Genomic DNA, 20,613 nt, shown 5'->3' with positions numbered 1-20,613 from the left:
AATATGCTCGTATAACATTTTTCAAAAGTCAGCTTTACTGGTATAAAATACCCTATATTAATATCTTTAGACTGTTGTAATAACAAATTATTACAAGCTGAGTGGCTTACAGAAACTTAGTCTTTCCCAGTTCTTGAGTTTAGAAGTTTGAAATCAAGATGTTGGTAAGGTTGGTTCCTTCTGGAGGCTCTGAGGATGAATTTGTGTCAGGCTTCCCTCTCAGCATCTGGCAATTGCCAGAAAATTTTGGCGCTTGTTGGCACTCCAATCTTTGCCCTGTCTTATTCATGGCATTCTCTCTGAATGTCTCTGTATCCTGTGCCTTCACATAGCTTCCTTGTAAGGACATCAGTCATTGAATTCAGAACAGACCCTAATTCACCATAATATCTTGATTACATGCACAAAGAGCCTGTGGGCAATGTCACATTCTCACTTCCTTGGGGCTTCAAAATCTTCTTCTGGAGATCACAATTCAACTGAAAAACTATACATATTACAAAATCCACTACTCATTAAAATATAATTATTTGACTTTTAGTAAAGAAAACACTGTATGTAAACACCATCATATTCAACATACAGAATACATTCATCACCCCCAACAGCTTTTCTCTGACACCTTGTAATCAATTCACCACCGACCCCAATACCTAGCAATTGCTAAAGTTTTCTCTTACTATAAGTTTGCTTAATGTAGTATGTCAGATTAATGTGTCATACATTGTAAAATATTTTGTGCCTAGCTTTTGTCACTTAACACTGTGCTTTTAAGATCCAATTATGTTGTTGTGTGTATCTGGTATCTGAAATATGTGCTTTTTGTTGCTCATAGGGTTCTGTTATGTGAATCTGCCACAATTAGTTTACCCTTTCTCTTATGGATGGACATTTTTGCAGCATGTGTGGTTCTATGTCATTCCCATGAGATTTAGGGAGCAAGAGAAATGGACAATACAAAGCACACACTACTTGCTATTTTATGAATAATAAAGCTTTTTTTCCCCTCATACCAGAAGTCTCCTTGTCTTCGATCAGTAAGTGTGAAATCATGAAAAGTTAACTTAATACTTTACAAGTCAGATAAACAAACATTCTTAATTTTTTTGTTGATACTTTTTCCTGGGAATAATGGTTTCCAACTGGTATGACATAGGTTTTATTTTTGGCTTTGCTGTTTTTCTTATTTTATTTGTTGTACACTGTAGACCTAGTTTACAGATAATGTTTCAATAGCTATCATTATAGGAATAACTTTCAGTTATTTACATACAGTTCAACTATCCTTCTTTAACTCTAAATCTGTATATTTTATACCTGGGCACTCCCTTTTGACTATCAAATAGTCTTACCAAATATACAATATCCCAATTAAATGTATTAACTATTCCACCTACCATATTTCTGATTTTAAATGTATCATTGAACACCACTTTCTCCATATATTGACTTAAAGAATTTTCTGCTATTGACCTTGCTCCTAATTATTAAGCACTGCAGCTTCCATATCCATTTTTTTATCTTCAATCTGATGCTACTTTCCAGCCTCTCCCTCTTTATTATTGAAATAATGTTCAAAGTTACTGGGGCAGATAGAATAGGGAAGTTGAGGGAGAATTTAGATATTTTGGTAAAAAATTGATACACTTAATATCTTTAAATGATTGGTAATTATGTTTACTATCTATTTTATATGTCTCCAGATTTGCATTACTAATATATTGTTTAGGATATTGCATCCATATTCATGAGTGTATAATCTTGTTATAATATCTTTATTAGGCATTGGTTTCAAGGGCATATGATCTTATTAAATGAACTATGGAATTGTCCCCCTTTTTTATTCCCTAGGAGATTTTTCTAAGATTAGCAGAATTTATAACTTAAGTTTCTGTTACAATTACAGGTGAAACCACATAGGCTTAGAGGTTCTTTTGTGGAAAAAATCTAAAATTAAAAATTCAGATTCTAAAATTAATATATGTCTTATCAGATTTTCTTGTATCATTGTTGTTCTAGCATTTTTTTAAGAATCTGTCCATCTCACCAAGTTTTTCAAATAAATTGACATACAGCTCTTTAAATTATCATCTGTATGTATGCTGCTTTGCTTTTTTCATTCCTTTACTCCTCTAACCTTAGTCTTCAACCTTATATAACTCCTTTCCACTGTTGCTACTTTGAACCATCTTCATGTTTTTCAGAATTGACCAATTTCACATTCCTAGAACCCTTTGGTACTTTCAGTAGAACTGAGCATTCTCTCTACCAGGACCCCTACAACAATTTCTTAACTTTTTTGATTTTACCTTTAGTCACTTTCAGATCCATTCTTCACAATGCCACTGGAGTGATAAAAGTAAAACAAATATATAATTGCTCTTTTTAAAAGGCCAACATTTCCCAGCTGTCTACATTATAAATTTGTGTAAATATCCCACTGGAATGTTCTTTCCTCTATATTTTTACCTATTTTATCCATATTCATACTTGGGTTTAGTATGGGCACACTAACCTTAGCTGGAAAGCATTTCCCCCCTACTAAGTTGACATAAGCCCTTTCAAGCTCTGTGTCCTTATACGTATCTGCACTATGGCATTGCACTGAGTGCATTTTACTATCAGTTTCTATTTGTGTGACCTCTTTATAAGTACATTATTAACTATCTACCTAGCTCTTTGGATCCTTTACCTTTATAATTATGCTTTCTAGCTCAGAAACTGACACTGCTGAAACTCTCAAGAGATATTTATTAATATAAGGATTTAATGAATTTATTATTATAAATATATGAATTAATAAAATAATTTATTTTAAGTCCATTTATTTTTTTTGAGAGAAAGAGAGAGCATGCATGTGAGTAGGGGAGGGACAGAGAGATGGAGAGAGAGAATTCCAAGCAGGCTCCACACTGTTAGCATGTTGCCCTATGTGGGGCTCTGTCTTACAAACCATGAGATCATGACCTGAGCAGAAATCAGGAGTCAGATGCTTAACCAACTGATCTACCTAGGCGTCCTAAGGAAATACTTAACTTAAAGTAAGTCAGTCTGATAATCAATATAAAGGCTAATGGCAGAACTGGAAATTTGTTTACTACTGAACATAGAGAATAACAATAAACATACACCTGCATTTATTTCGCTGCTACTGCCCACTCTGGAATAGTTGCTACTATTAGGCAAAAGTTTAAAAGGTAAAGGGCAAACCACATCTCTTAAAAGGTTTCTAAGAAGTAAAGGCGGAATATCAAATGTTTTTTTAAAACTGCCAATATGTAAAGTTAGGTTTGGGGATGTCTGTATTAATCCTCTCAATTATCGAAACATGTTATATAGTGGCATTTCTTTTTCAAGGGTTAATGGGGGAGCAGTTTTTGATATATTGCTTTTCTAATGAGTTCAATTTTCATTAGCCATTGTTGTTGTAACTATGCATTGAAAAAGCTGACCAAGGACATCATCCAATTTTTATATTTAATTATTCTTTGTGATTCTATTTATTTAATAGATAATATTTACAATCCATTTTCTTAGGAAAAAAGCTTCTTAATATCGAGTACCTGTGAATGAATGTTAAGAACCTCAGGGATTTCAATGCCTGATAGTTGGTTTCTCAGAAATTCTCCAAACATGTCCTCTTTACCATACCAATTGCCCTTTCATAAAGTCCAGTATAGATGTTGCCTCCCTCCATGAAATCCCTATCTCTTCACATCATTCTTCTTCTCCATCACCTTCAAATTAAAACACCAACTCCTGGTCATAGCACACAAACTCATTTACATTTCGAGCCAGTTCAAAATCGCTTCCAGCTTCATCTCTTTCTGCTTCTCTCCTCTGATCTACATGACAGATACATTGGAGGACCCAAATCCCAAGAACTCTTGTTGCCTGCCTTCATGCCTTTGCACAAGCTTTCTCTCCGAACTGGGTTTTTTTTTTTTTTTTTTTTTTTTTTTTCCATTTTCTCACAAATTCCAACACATCCTTTTAGGGCTAAACTCCTGAGGGGATGAATGCCTTTCCTAACCCATCAATTTGCATTGAATGTTTTCCTTAGGGCTTCCCACAGCACCACTGAATGGCCACTGTGAGAACAGAAATGACATCACAATGATTAGTATTCTTTCCTAAATCTTACTCAACTCTGGACCCCTAGAACCAAGCGCAAAGCCAGAAAGCAAAATCGTTTGGTTAAGAGACCATTTCTGTGGATACACACTCACAGAGGACCCTTACCAGTTCTGCCAGGTAACTCGTTTCCCCGTTCTTTCTTCTCTCACTCTTCCCAGTATACCACAGTCACCATCCTGTGGATACATGTTTCATTTATGTGCCTGTTGTCCCTGGCAGATTTCTGCTGTTCACCCTCAGTGCTCCTTAGCATCTGCTAGCTTCCCTTCAGCTCCTACTTTAAATAATGTTCCATATGCATTCTTCAAGGTTTATTGATTCTGCTCTCCAGAGAGTGCCCTATACTTCAAGTGAAGAATTTGAAAATATGGGGATCATTAAAATAAATTCCTGTGTTTTGGCCAAAGTTCAGTTATGGCGCTGTGGTTGTTTGCAGATTTCAGCCTGGAAGCAAAGTTACATAACACAAGAAATTGAACGTAAGCACCTAAACAGCAGATTAATAAAGAAATTTTCTGGGTCTTAATTTTAATCAGTTTACTTGCCTCAGGAGAATAGTGTTTGAAGTGAAGGTTTAAAATTCAAATACATATTAATAGAATTCATTATTGCAAAACATAGGAGTTAAAAATAAAGCTAAATTACAGGTAAAACAAATCCAGAATGTGAGGACAGGCTTAGAATGTCACCCATACTATGGCATAGTTTTCTTTACTTGTTCCGTAAGTGCTACTGACTTTGTAAAATGTATCCAATAGGTCCCAGAAAGGTCATATATTATTACATCTGAGAAGCTTAGATAATCAATGTAAATACGCCTTCACATTTCTACCTCTAGCTCAGAATTTTACCCTGAGGTTACAGTACTTTAAAAAAATTGATATGAAAATATCCATGTGTTTGTCCCATAGCCTCTTAAACTCCGCATGTCTGAAACTAAATTTGACTGTCAAAATTCTCTGCAAATCTTCTCTGGCCTCTTTAATTATCCTAATTATTAGAATCTTCGTCAACTGAGGATCCCACATATAAATCACCTGCCTCTCTATGCTACATATTGCCCTCTTTTGTCATTAAACTCCATCAAATTTAAACACTGTAGTGTGTTTCTAGGCTTACTATTAGAGATTGTGGTGATACTGTTATTTTTATCTGAATTGCACTTTCATCTACCTTTTCTTCAGGACAAACTTTTAGAAATTACCTTTATTTTCATTATTTTCTCAACCCATATCTAACCTTAAAGTGGACTTTATAAGCTCTGTTCCCAAAATGTATCCCTAATTTGACCACATTTAATCATTGCTGTTGAAATACCAGCTGAAGCCACCCTTATCTCTCACTAAGACTATTGCAGTAGCTTCTAAACTGGTCACCTTATCTTTACTCTTGCCACATCACTGTTGTACACCAGTCTGAAACACTGTTCTGAAGGATAAGTCAGATCATGATTTTATTACTACTTGAAGTATATTTGTCTAAAATAAGTTTCCCAAATGCACATGTTAAAAAGCTTGATAAGACATGCATAAAAATTCTTTTAAATATATTGCTGAGACTTTAAGAAGTTAAGTAAATACTCAAAGGCTAAGACATAAAGAGCAAGCATGAAACTAGAGAATTTATGTTGCATTGATACTCAGCTGCCCAGGGCATATTTATCAATCCTTGTAACCAGGACTATTATATTTAAAGGTCTGGGGGGAAGGAGGCCACATCTTGGGACCCCACAAAATAGATAACTGAGAATCCGGATTGAATTCAAAAAAGACCCCATCTATCAAGAGAAATGAAAAGGTCCATCTTTGTCTCATCTGTGCTTTATATAGAAAAATACACTTGCGGGGCACTTGGGTGGCCTAGTGTCCGACTTTGGCCCAGGTCATGATTTCACAGTTCATGAGTTCAAGCCCCACACTGGGCTCTCTGCCATCAGTGCAGAGCCTGATGCAGGCCCTCTGGTCCCCCACCCCCCTACCCCTCCACCACTCATGCTTGCTCTCTCTCAAAAATAAACATTAAAAAGTAATTTTTTTTAAAAGTAAAATAGAGTTGCTCATGAAAATCATCAGCACAAACACTGCTGGTTTGGCATATAAATGGATGCCACAGTTTCAACAAGCAGTGCAGACTATGTAGTAGCCAGAGCTCTGTACTGGCTCCAGGCGAGTGCATGTCAGATGGAAAGGGGCACTACGGAAGGGACACACTCTCACGGGTACACTGCAGATCATTTCCACCCGCAAAGCCCTGCCTGAGACTGCTACTAGAAGAAGAAAAAAATCACAAGCCATAGAAATTAAACAAAACTAATCAACCAACCAACAAAATATCATAAAGAATCAAAAGCAGAAAGAACAACAGAAATAGACACGCCCAAATCTTAATGTAATTAACATAATAGTTATAATTTGATGACTGCGACCTGTGTCACAGAGTCCTTAGCATGTGCTAACATTTAATTATCAAAAGAATACAAATGTGTTGGCAGTATTCCAATTTTTCACTTGAGAAAAATATTTTTAAGTTTAAAGTACGTTTTCTTTTCACATATAAAATTAAAGCTACATATTCAAATTCTGGCATTCATGCTTTTAACTAGTATGTTGGGCTATTTCTTCTTAGAACAATCAACTACTGACTATATTAGTGTATTTAAAATGATTAAAGTACTAAAAATATGGACCTGAAAACATGAACAATAGGAGTTTATCACACATACAAAAATCTTAGTGTTTTAAAATGGAATGAAAAATAACTTATTACAATAAAATATTGTCAACAAAATTAATCTGTGTTTATAGAACTAGTTGAGTTCATTTTTTTTTTTTTACTTCACAAAATAGTTACATAAAATGTATTGGTAAGTCTTCCCAATCTAACTTTTAATAATTATTTAATGGAAGTTAAGGCATTCAAATTCATCATTAATATAAAATAGACTTCTTCTTTTTTTTTTTAATCTACCTTCAAGGTCAAGGAAGAGTGTTGAGAATCGTTGGACATCTGGTCCAGACTGCCTAGATTCTAATAAAACAGAAAACTTGATTTTTTTGTCTTCTCTAATTGTCTTAAGATCCTTGAAATTTTTGTTATAATGTTAGCTAACACAAATAATGGGATGTTGCAAACACACATTTTCCCAGTATAAGCTCTTTAGAAGTTGGCATGCTTTCTAAATTTTGTCAGCATCAATTATGTTATAATAACCTATGGTGTCCTAAGAATTCCTGAAAAGTATGTTACATAAAATATCCATTTAAATCTAAGATCCTGAGATAAATATGGGTAGTATAGGGGGAAGACACCTTTCAGTTTAGCTGTTGAAGTGACTTTAAGTCTCTCCAGACAGGGAAACAAACATCTGTGGTTAGGACTTAACATGGTAAGACCTTGAAGATCATGAAGTGTAGACTTTATTTTAATTAATAAGGTCAAGAGTGTTTGATCTCAGACTAATTTGATTTTTAACATTAAGAAGTTTGTGTGTTTACCTTCTTGGCACTCTAAACTCTTGGATTTTAACCATTGCTTAACTATATATTTGCTATATATAGTTCAGCACAATGGAGTTTGTTCTATACATGCATTTCAATAGGTCTAAGTTTCCACATGCATGTGCTATCTGCAAGCATAAGTCACTTTATAATTTTTCCACTCTTGTTTATTTTGCATTTAAATTTGTAAACTCTAAGTAATATAATCATGATTATATGCTAGTCTCATTTTTATTTCCCTAGGAAGAAAGGTTGGCACTGGGTTAATTGAATACTTCCTATTATGAAAATATTTGTGCATTTTATATGACTTTTCTAAATTGGTGATATCTAATAATCTCCAAAACGTGGTGTCAAGAAAACAATCTATAGACTCCACCAAAAAACTGTTAGAACCAATTAGTACATTCAATAAATTTGTAAGATAAAAATCATCATACAGAAATCTGCTGTGTTTCTATACACTAATAACTGTCAAAAAGAGAGGTAAGAAATCCCATTTACAATAACATCAAAAAGAATAAAATACCTAGGAATAAATTTAACCAAGGGGTGAAAAACCTATATGCCAAAATCTATAAGACATTGATGAAAGAAACTGAAGAAGACACAAATAAACGGAAAGGTATTCTGTGCTTGTATATCAGAAGAACTAAATTGTTAAAATGTCCATACTACCCAAAGTAATCTACAGATTCAATGCAGTTTCTATCAAAACTTCAATGCCAAAAGAGAAACAAACAAACCCCAAAACACTCCAGTGCCACTTTACACAGAATTCTAACAATCTGAAAATGTATATGGAACCAAAAAACCCATGAATAGCTCAAGCAATCTTAATCTGGAGGCATCATATATTCAGTGATTTCAAACTATATAACAAAGATATAGTAATTTAAATAGTATATTATTGACATAAAAACAGACACATAGATCAATGGAACAGATTAGAGAGCCTAGAAATAAATGCATATATATGACTAATTAATTTACAACAAAGAAGCCAACGATATGCAATGAGAAAAGAACAGTCTTTTCAACAAATAGCGTTGGGAAAACTCAGCATTCATATGCAAAAGAATCAAACTGGATGACTATCTTACATTATAGACAAAACTACTCAAAATGGATTAAAGACTTAAACATTAGACTTGAAACCATAGACTTCTTAGACAAAATCAAGGGTAAGTTTTTAACGTCAGTTTTGATGATGGTTTTTTTTGGATTTGACACCAAAAGCAAAGGAAACAAAAGCAAAAATAAACAAGTGGAACTATTAGATTTTAAAAGTCTCTGCACAGGAGCACCTAAGTGGCTCAGCCAGTTAAGGGTCCAACTCTTGGTTTCTGCTCGCATCATGATCTCATAGTTCATGGACTTGAGTCCTGTGTGGGGCTCTGTACTGATGGTTCAGAGCCTGCTTGGTATTCTCTTTCTCCCTCTCTCACTGCTCCTCCCCCACTCACTCTCTATCTCTCTCTTTCAAAGTAAATAAATAAACATGTAAAAAAATAAAAAAGGCTTCCTCAAAGTAAAGGAAACCCTCAACAAAATGAAATGGTAACCTACTGAAGGGGAGAAAATAGTCACAAATCACACCTGATGAGGGGTTAATATCTAAAATATATAAAGAACTCCTACAACTCTGGAGCCAGAAAAAAATCTGATTAAAAAATGGGCAGAGGATCTGAATAGACATTTTTGCATATGTATACAGATAGGCAATTGATACATGAAAAGATGCTCACATCACTAATCATCAAAGAAACACATATCAAAATCACAATGAGATGTTGCCTCACCTGTTAGAATAGCTCTAATTAAAAATAGAACTACCTTATAATCCAGCAATTCTTTTAGCATTTATCCACAGAAAATAAAGACATGAACTTGAAAAGATATATGCAACCCCATGTTAATTGCAGCATTATTTACAATAGGCAAGACACAGAAACAACCTAAGTCTCCATCAAAGATGAATGGATGAAAAAACATCACACACACACACACACACACACACACACACACACACACACACAGAGGAATATTATTCAATCATAAAAAAGAATGACATTTTGCCATTTCTGATAAATGGGTAGATTTTTTATGACCTTATGTTAAGTGAAATAGCGGCTTCACTTATATGTAGAATCTTAAAAAAAAGAAAACAAGAAAATAAAGAATAAAAAGTCAAGTTCATAGATACAGAGCATAACAGATTGGTGATGAGAGTGTGAGGTAGGCAAAATAGATAAAGGGAATCAAAAGACACAAACTTTCAGTTATAAAATAAATAACATGAGAAAGTAATGTACAGTATGGCAAGTATAGTTAATACTACCATCTTGCCTATTTGAAAGTTGCTAAGAGAGTAGATCTTAGAAGTTCTTATCAACAAAAAAGGTTCTTACCTCAAGAAAAAAATCTAAATATGTATTATGATGATGGGAATTAATTATACATATTGAGGCAATCATTTAATAATATACACAAATATTGAATAATTACTTTGTATAACATAATGTGACAAATATAATGTATGTCAACTATATTTCAATTAAAATATTATTTAGTTTATAATATTAGTAGGGAATTTTATTTATTTCCAAGGATTTAATGGCATGCATGAATCATCACTTTCACGTATATATGCCAATACATGTGCATGAGAAACTATGATAACAATATTAAAACTCAAACAAATTATAATTTGTAGGCAAAATGCATTTATTGAAGTTATAGAAGAAAATATACCCAATATATATAACTTGAAGAACTGAGTAGTTAAAAAATAAAAGGAAGTCTTCTAGTGGTAAAAATAAATTGGTAATAATATGTTTTAATAAAAATGATAAATGTTACATGTTGGTATTAGAAATATTTCATATTCAATATTGAATTCAATTGAATCTTCAAAAATTAGCTTTCAAAGAACTGTGCAAAATTGGGACTTTCAGTCTTTGTGATTGAGGACATTTTAATCAGAAGAACTCATATGCTTAGAAAAGAGAAAGGAATTTTAGGATATGACAAATAATTTGAGAGGAAAGGATACATAAATCACATCAATCCAAAACTCATATAAATATTCCCAGTACTGTTTCTCTAGAGGATTTTAGAAGTATGGAAAACCATCTTTGTTCCCCTAATGGTTTTGAGGGAAAGATACTGGTCTGTGTTGACTAGGTGATCAGCTCACTACAGTTCTATAGAGCACAAAACCATCTTGCTCAATAAGTCTGTTTTTAGCTTCTGGTTATTATTTTTAATGTGGATTGTAGTTTTGGACACAATTTCAGGTTCTGAGAGAATTTACCATGATACCTCATTATTAATCTTTTTATATGTTAATAAACTCCAATGAACCATGCACTTTTTAAGAAAAATTAAAGTATGAATATCTACTTAAGTTTAGGATGACAATATACAATAATGTGAACACTTCTTTATATAAGATGACATGCTAATCCTGGTGTATTTATTAATTTTACATTTATAGTATAATATTACTTTACTGGCATTAAGTTCTGTCTAGAATTCTTAATATTTATTCTTTCACATGTTTGCTGCTCATAATACATTTGCATTATATTTAATAATATTTTGTAAAAACATGTCTTCAAAATATTATATATTTAATGAAAGAAATATAAAGAATCTAGCTATATTAGGAAAATGCTTTGAAGTAATTAAAATATATTCACTTAGAAACAGAAAAAAATCTTTAAAAAACTCCATTTGACAAACGTATAAGAATTTAAATATATCCCTACTTCATGGGCACAGATAAATGCCTGAAAAAGCTTATATTATCTGTTTTTCTAAAAAAGTAGACTTTAAATGTGAGTATTTTATAGAAGTTATAAATGTGTGTCCACTCTGAGGGTTTTCCGTTCTTTCACTTAACTAACTGGGATTAGATTGAGATCCTTCTTGCTTATCTCAGCATTTATAAAATAATGAATATAAAATAACTAATGTGTCCATTGCTACAATGTAGCTATACCTTACTGTCTATCTACATTAGACTCTTGCTGGCCCAATGTACTTATTTAAGAAACACTTTGATATGTATTTAAATTACATTGGAGATTTAATTCTCTGAATAAATTTCTGCATACTTAGAAAGATAGCTAATTTTTGTTGCTTTTTTTCATATATATAAAAATATATGTGTATGTATAAAATTCAGTTATTTTCTATAAAACCATGAATACAATATTACCACTTCTATATGAACATCAATAAAATCATATCAATTTTAATATTTAATGTAAATTTAACTATTGATTCTTAATATTTAAACAAGTATCGTCATTTTATTAAATATCAAGGTAGTATAAAGTGAGCATAAGTTTACTATTGAGTTAGTATTTCTGTTTCATTTACTTTGTAAGTAAGAATTAGTAAGAAAATATTTTGAGGAAAAAATCATCAATATGACAAAGTACCAAGCCTAGAAGTGTGGTACTACAGATATCCTGAAAAAAAAATCAATAAAAACATATACATACTAGATAAATTATAGAAAAAATATTTAAAAATATTCTTAAAGTCTTTGGACATATGGAAATAAACCATAAATAATAAAACAATAAGACAAAAGATGAAACTACAGTGGTATTGAAAATGGAAACAGTAGCTTTTCTAATTTCTTAACAATTCCAGAAACAAAATGTATAGAGATGAATGAAAACACAGAGACTAGGATTCTGGTCTTGAACTCTTATAGGAAGTCATCCCTCAACATAGATGTCTCATGATTTGTATAGACTGAGTGCCGATAAACTTACAGTTTACATTAAAACCATAGTAACAAATGCCATGAGAAGATTTTCCACCCTATGCATAGTTTAGCAAAAACAGTACACAATAAATTTATGTCTCAAGTAACTCAAAATTAGAAGTATTAAGTACAGATTATAAGGTTTTTAAAAGAATGCACAAAGCATTTTTAAATTAGCAGAAAAAGATACAACAAAACTTAGGATATTACTGCATATTAGTTTAGAAATAAAGTGAACCTTCTAGTGACCCTAAGTCCTAGAATCACAATGAAAACAAAACAAAATACAATCTTATAGAATATCTTAAAAAGTATCTTAGAAGCCAATGTAGAAGTAAGATAGTGGATTGGTCTTAAGTTATGACACAGCCCAAAGAAAGAAAAATATGAAATTAAAATAAGATGCACACTCAGAAATGTAAGGTGTACCATGCATCTAATCTGAATTCAATAAAAGAATAAAGGAAACAGTGGGGAGGCTATATATTAAAAATTTAGTGAGAATTTTCTAATACTGATAAAAAATAGAAATCTTCCATTTCATGAAGGACGTCATATTCCAAGCAGAATAAAATTTATATCTAAGGAATATCAAAGGAAAAAACAAAGTCCAAAAGTAGCCAGATAAAAAGATATATTACATACAAAGAAATTAGTATCAGACTGATAGCACTTTGTTCAATAGCAGATAAAATATTGTATTGATAATAATAAAGTGACAAGTGAAAATATCTGTCAATATAAAACATGGATCTAGGAAAACTATCAATATTAAAGGGAAAACAAACACATTTTCTGGTTAGCTATAAAACATATGCCAGCACCAGACATTCTCTAAAAAAGACTTCTTTCTAAATAAACTCCTACAGAAAGTCCATTTTCAAAATTCTCAACATGGTTATTGTATTATTCCCTTCCACTGACACCAAGAAATCTGGATCTACAGAACACACCAATTGTTTTCTACACACTGTTTTGAGTCAGAGCTTCATATTATGCAGCAAACATTTCTACCGATTTTATTAACTTGATGGAAAACTAGTTTTATCAGTTTTCTTGGACATCAGTGATAGTTTAGAAACAGTATTCAAACAACAGGTAACTTTTTAAATGTTTATTTATTTTTGAGAGAGAGATTGAATATAAGCAGAAGAGGGGCAGAGAGAGAGGGAGACACAGAATCTGAAGCAGACTCTAGGTTCTGAGCTGTCAGCACAGAGCCTGACATGAGACTTAAACTGGTCAACTACAAGATCATGACCTGAGCTGATGTTAGACACTTATTCAACTGAGCTACCCAGGTGCCTACAAAGGGTAATTTTTTTAACGTTAAGAATATTTCTGGTAATCTAAAAAATTGTTGTGTCTCCCAAGCTGTATTTCTAACCACAACCATTTGCTTAGAAATCTATTAATTTAGCATTTTGTTTCTTACCTGAGGTGTTTATATCCTTAGGATCATGTAGCACAAAGCATGCTTGTAACACCTAAAGAAACAAAATGAGAATGTTGCATTAATTATACTAGATTATGTTTTCATTAAAAAGGTAGAATGTGGAATAGAATATGAAATATGCATGACTTTAAAACATAAACCAATTCAGTGGAAGCATGCTTAGAGGGAATCTTCAATCTACATATTAGAAGAGAATAACAATGTCAAATAAATGATCTAAGTTTCAACCTTCAGAAAACTGAAAAAGAAGAACAAATTGAATCTAAATTAAGCAGGAGAAAATAATAATAATTAGAGCAGAAATCAGTCAATTTGAAAACAAAAAATCAATGGAGAAAGTAAAAGAATATAAAAGCTGATTCTAAAATTTCAATAAAATTAACATACCTCTAGCCACACTATCTAAGAAAGAGAGGACACAAATTACTAATATCAGAAATGAAAGATGAGACATCACTACAGAGTCTATTAGCATCAAAATGTTAGTAAAAATGGTATGAACTACTCTATGTTCACAAATTTGATAACCTAAATGAAATGTACTAATTCCTTGAAAAACACAGCTGCACAAGGCATAAACTTACACAAATAGAAGAGACAATAAAATAGGCCTATATCTATTAAAGAAACTGAATCTACAATAACTTTTCAAAATAGAATCCAACAGGGCCAGATAGGTTCACTGGTATTCTACCAGTTAACGAAAAAATTATACCAACCCTCTACAATCTCTTTCAGAAGATAGAAGCAGAAAGAATATTCCCTAACTGATTCTATAAGGTCAGCCTTACCCTTGTACCAAAATCTGACTAAGACATTATAAGAAAAGAAAACTACATACAATATCTCTCATGAAATAGATGGAAAATCAGTAGAAAAATATTAGCAAATAAAATCCAACAGTATGTAAAAAAGATTTATACAGCTTGATTAAGTTAAATTTATCCAAAGTATGGATGGCTGATTAAAAATTCAAAAACCAATTAAAGTAACCTTTCATATGTGCGAACTAAAAAGACAAATGACATGATCTCATCAATAGATACAGAAGTAGCATTTGACAAAATCCAACACCCCTTAATGATTTAAAAGTCTCAGCAGACTAGGAATAGAGAAGTAATTCCTCAACTTGATAAAGCATACCTACGAAAACATACAGCAACATCATACCTAATAGTGAAAGACTCAAAGCTTTTCTACTGAGATCAGGAACAAGGCAAGAATTTATCCTATCACCATTTTTTTTTCCAACACTGTCCTAGAAGTACAAGCTATTGCGGTAAGACAAGAAGAGAAAATAGAAGGTACACTGATTGGAAAGGAAGAAATAAAACTGTCTTTGTTCACAGCTGACATGTGATCATTTATGTAGAAAATCCAAGAGAATTGATGAAAAAGGTTCTGGAAATAATAAACATTTATAGAAAGATTATAGGATACAAGCTAATACACTAAGCCAATAGCTTCCCAAATACCACCAATGAACAAATGAAGTATGAAATAAAAAACACAGTACTATTTAAATTAGCATTCCCCAGGGGATCCTGGGGTATCTTAGTCAGTCAAACAACTGAATTCAGCTCAGGTCATTATCTTGCAGTTCATGGGTTCGAGCTCCTCATCAGGCTCTGTCCTGACAGCTCAGAGCCTGGAGCCTGCTTCAGATTCTGTGTCTCCCTCTCTCTCTGCCTCTCCCCCACTCACACTCTGTCTCTCTCTCTCAAAAATAAATAAACATTAAAAAAATTAAGTTAGCACTCCCCAAAATGAAATACTTATGTAATTTACTTTTACTTATGTAAAAATTCCTTATGAAGAAAGCTCTGATGATGAAATCAAAGAAAAAAACTAAATAAATGAAGAGATAATCCTTGTTCATGGACAGGAGACTCATTGTAAACATGTCAATTTTTCTCAATTTTATAGATTCAATAAAATCCCAATAAAATCTCAGCAAGTTATTATGTGGATATCTACAAAACGATTCTAGGATTTTTATGCAAAGCAAAAGACTCAGCAGAGCCAACTCAATATTAAAGAAGACTGATACCACTCGACTTCAAGGCTTACAATAAAGTTATAGAAATCAATTATAGTGTGGTTTTAGTAAAAGTAGAGAAAAAGAGGCCAATGGAGCAAAATAGAGAACACAGAAATACACCTACACAAATAGAGGCAATTGATTTTTGACAAAGGAACAAAGGCTATACAATGGAGAAAATCTGGTATTTTCAACATATAGTGTTGCAACAACTGGACACCAATGTGCAAAAGAATGAACTTAGATATAGATCTTACACCTTTCACAAACATTAACTAAAAATGGGTTATTGGCCTAAATGTAAAAAGAAAGATTATAAAACTCACAAGAGATAACACAAGAAAACCTAGATGACCTTAGGTTGATGTTCAACGTTTAGATACAATACCAAAGGCATGGTCCATGAAAACAAAATATTGATAAACTGGACTTCATTATGAAACAAACAAACAAAACTCAACCAACCAAATGAAATACTTTTTTTATGCCAAAAACAATGCCTAAGAATGAGAATACAAGTGACAAACTGGTAACCAAAAAAAGTGCTTGAAAAAGATGCATTTGATTAAGGATTGTTACCAAAATAAACAAATAATTCTTAAAACTCAACAATAAATAAATGCCTGATTTAAAAACAAATGACCCAAAGATGTTAACAGACACTTCACCAAAGAAGGTATGTAAATGGAAGAAAGCATATGAAGAGGTGTTCCACCTCATAGGTCATCAGGGAAATGAAAAGTAAAACAACAAGGAGATACACTACACATTTATTGTAACAGTCAAAATCGGGAAAACTGATGACACCAAATGCTGGTAAGCATGCTGAACAATAGAAACTCCTATTCATTGCTGGTAGGGATTCAAAATGGTACAGACACTTTGGAAGACAATCTGGCAGTCTCTTATAAAACTAAAAATACTCTTACCATACGATCCACCCGTTGCACATCTTGGAATTTACCCAAAGAAGTTAAAAACTTATGTCCAGACAAAAACCTGCACATGCATGTTTATAGCAGCTTTATTCATATTTGCCCAAACTTGGAAGCAACCAAGATGTCCTTCAGTAGGTTATTGGATAAATAAAATGTAGTACGTATAGATAATGTACTACAGTGCTAAAAAGAATGAGCCATCAAGCCATGAGGAGACATAGAAGAACCTTAAATACATATTGCCAAGCAAAAGAAGCCAAGTCTAAAAAAAATTGTATGATTCCAACTATGTGACATTCAGGTAAAGGCAAAATTATGGAGACAATAAAAAAGTACCATGGTTGCCAGGGACTGGGGAGCTGGAGAAGGGTGGAAGACAGGTGGAGACCAGATTTTTAGGGCTGTTAAAATACTGTGTGTGATACTATGATGATGAATATATGTCGTTATGTATTTGTCCAAAGTCATGGAATATACAATACCAAGAATCAATGGTAAAGTAAACCACAGAATTGGGTGATTAGGATGTGTCCGCATAGGTTTATCAATTATAACAAAAGTACCTCTCTGAGAGGGAGGGTCATAAAGTTGATAATGGGAGACACTGTATGTGTAGAGGAAAGAAGTCTGTGGGAAATACCTGTATCATCCTCTCAATTTGTCTGTGAACTTAAAACTTCTCTATAACATTGTCCTTTAAAAAATAAATGATAGAATATCAATTCAATTTTTCACTTGTGAGGCTCTACTTCAAAGTAGGTGTCCCTCTAGAGGGGCAAATACTAATTGGTAATAACGAAGAGGTTCCATGAGATCACATGGGCATCGTATGTTCAGTTTCCAATGTTAAGAAAAATTTAAGAATCTTCATTTTTAATGAAACCCCCTTGTAATTTATTGTTGACAACGAATTGTATGTTGAAGATTCAACTTTCATGACCAAAAGCAAACACATGCATTCAAACTCTATTTCAGAGACCAAATCTTCATTCTGTTTGTAATAAAATCTTCCTATAATCCTACATGCAACCTCTACAACTGGTGAGTTGACATAAATTGAACATACTTTACCACCTCAGATAACTCTAGACTCTGGCTTGGAGCAAAAACGCTAATACAAATGGTGTAAGTTCCATAAAGGCAGGGATGTGGCCTGTGCTGCTCAGGATGCTCCGGTGACCACTGACTAGAAAACTACCTGGCAGGAAGCAACTATGGAATATTTGTTAAAAACAAACAAACAGACAAACAAAAATCAAAAACCAAAAAACCACACACGATATATATAATTAAAAACATTTTTTAAAAATTTTATAAATGTATGAGCATTACTTATGTATAATAAATGATGGAATGAAGTAGACCAAGTAATATCTACAGGCCCTGTAGCCAACATTCTAATAACTGTTCTTCAAACTAATAGGAAGTTTTGCTCACAGCCTCTTATTTGTACTCAGACTAATTTAGGAATGAATACTTTAAATTTTGCTGGAACACACTTGCTAAATTTCTCATTCCAGTGTAGTTACTTTAAAATGCTAATTAAGGAACTGTAGTCTGAAATCAGGAGCTAGAGACATCTCTTTCTCCATCTCTATAAGGAGAGATAGAACTAATGAAAGTTATAAAATGCACCTCTTTTTGCTGCAAAAGCACTGTAGAATATATTTTTATAAGATATGACAAGGTCTAAAGTAAACAATGATTTCTTCTGTCAATAATATGATATTGATCCAAGGCTATTCAGCTAATTTTTTATAGTTATGTCATATTTTAAGATGAACATAATTAAACAGTCTTCCAATTTATAGCATCAGCCTTTCTTTGATATAAAATATATTAACTCTAAAACATCTTTTATCTGAATATACTTTCTGTTCTGGTCCATTGCCCTTGCTCTCAAGGCTGCCTGAATGCTCTTCACCTTTCCCTCTTACTGTCTCCATGAATCTTTCCATGACACCGCAGGGCCGTGAGAAGGGGCCCTCTGTATGATAGGTAATATGTTTACCTGATTAAACCACCCATTAGACTTCTTGCCTCTTGAGGATTGTGACTGTCTTGTTCCCTATTATAGTTATAGCTCTTACCCAATGCCCTGGTCCATTATTGATGTTCCATAAATATTTGATGAATGAGTGAATAAATGACTTACACCAGACTTCTTAAGAAAGTGGCTGATACAACCATGGGTTTGAAATTGTAATGCTTAGCATTGAAACATGTAGGTATTTCCTTCACTTCACTTTCATCCAGTATGATACTTATCAGAATTCTATTAACAAGAATTTTGGCATTTATTTAGAGTGATGATAATGTGAACACCTTGATGTTATCTGACTCGTTATCTATTAAATTTCTTTCAGCATGATTTTAACAATACTTTTAATATGCTGTATTTGGATTAAAAAACATGATATGCACAATAGCATCAATCCAAATATTTGATTAACTATAATACCACATTTCCCTGTCATTAAAGATAACAGATAATTTATTATTCCTGCTGTAATTATATTAATATTCTAGCTAAATGAGTCTATTTAAATCTAACATTAAATTCTCAGTCTGGCTGATTAACATACACCAATAATTTCTTATGCTGATTTAAAATGTTTTAATGCAGTATATCTTTTTTTAAATGCAAAGAATCTTTATTTTCTTGTGAATATATTTACAAAATGAGAGTAACATCTGAGGAATCACTAACTAATACTCATTTCCCTCCTATATTTTTCTTAGGAGTAAATCATGAACATAATAGAACCTTGGAGTTTTCTGTGAGACATTTAATATTATGGAGCCCCTAGGATGCATTTTAACAACAGCAAATATTTCCCTTTTGGGAGAGGGGATGTTCCAGTGATATAATATGTAATAAGGCATTGTGCTTCTAATTTTGGAGATTTGTGGGTAATGAGGAGATAAAAACAAATAAAATAACTGGAAGCAGTTTGCTTAATGATAAATGCAATAAAGAAGTAATATGAACCCTGAGCATTGGCTAGCATGGGGCAAGCCTGACTAGAGGGTTTTCTAAGTTATAGACCAGTCAGCCTTGACCAGTGAATTAGTAAGTAAGAAGACACCAGTGAATGGAAAGAGCTGTTGATTGGTGCCTTGCTTTTTTTCATTTCTCTTAGAAGTGATTAGTTCCTCTCAGTGAATTATGAGCTGAAAGTAATCTGCAATGTAAAATAATATAGAAATGTGAGCTGTCTTAGAGACATAGCAATGTCATCAAGAAAGCAAAGGGTGTAGATGGGTAGCCATGGGCTGCTCAAAATGCAATGTCTGATTATAACTGATGTCCTAGCTTCTGTGACATAACTCCCAACACAATAGACTAAAGACGAAATTCTAGTGCTTTCAAGCTCTCCTGGGCAAGATGGCCTTTCTTGAGAAGGAAAAGGCTATAGCTCCAGGTAATTGTCACACACCATTTCACCATTTACAATGGTATGTACTTAAGTTTACACTTGAGGGAATTTCAAAAATTCAGAAAATGAAGACTCATAAAGGAGGACACCACTATTTTAATTGATACATTCATTCAAAAGGAGTTCTAAGGTCAGTAGAATTTCTCTTTTCTGTCTCTTTTTGGCCTCATCTTTTCTGCCTTCCATGGTGACTACTCATAATCCCCAAATTAATAATTTTATTAGCTAATTCCATTTAATTTCATAATTATTTGCACCATTCATAACAAGAATTTGTTCAGTTAAGCTGCTGAGGCAAGGCTGGTGGGAGGAATATAA

At 32.8% G+C, this 20,613-nt stretch overlaps 1 long non-coding RNA gene across 1 annotated transcript in view; it reads left to right on the top strand.

Annotated features, from left to right (window-relative positions):
* Window positions 1-4,151: 4,151 nt before the first annotated feature.
* Window positions 4,152-20,613, top strand: part of LOC115285447 — a 57,802-nt gene continuing 41,340 nt past the window's right edge. Inside the window, exon 1 of the long non-coding RNA XR_003905530.1 lies at window positions 4,152-4,254. This is a non-coding gene — a long non-coding RNA (uncharacterized LOC115285447). The remainder of the gene's footprint in view (window positions 4,255-20,613) is intronic.

Source organism: Suricata suricatta, chromosome 1 (genome assembly GCF_006229205.1).
Source record: "Suricata suricatta isolate VVHF042 chromosome 1, meerkat_22Aug2017_6uvM2_HiC, whole genome shotgun sequence".
NCBI classification, from domain to species: Eukaryota; Metazoa; Chordata; class Mammalia; order Carnivora; family Herpestidae; genus Suricata; species Suricata suricatta.
This window is presented reverse-complemented; position numbering and strand designations above follow the sequence as displayed.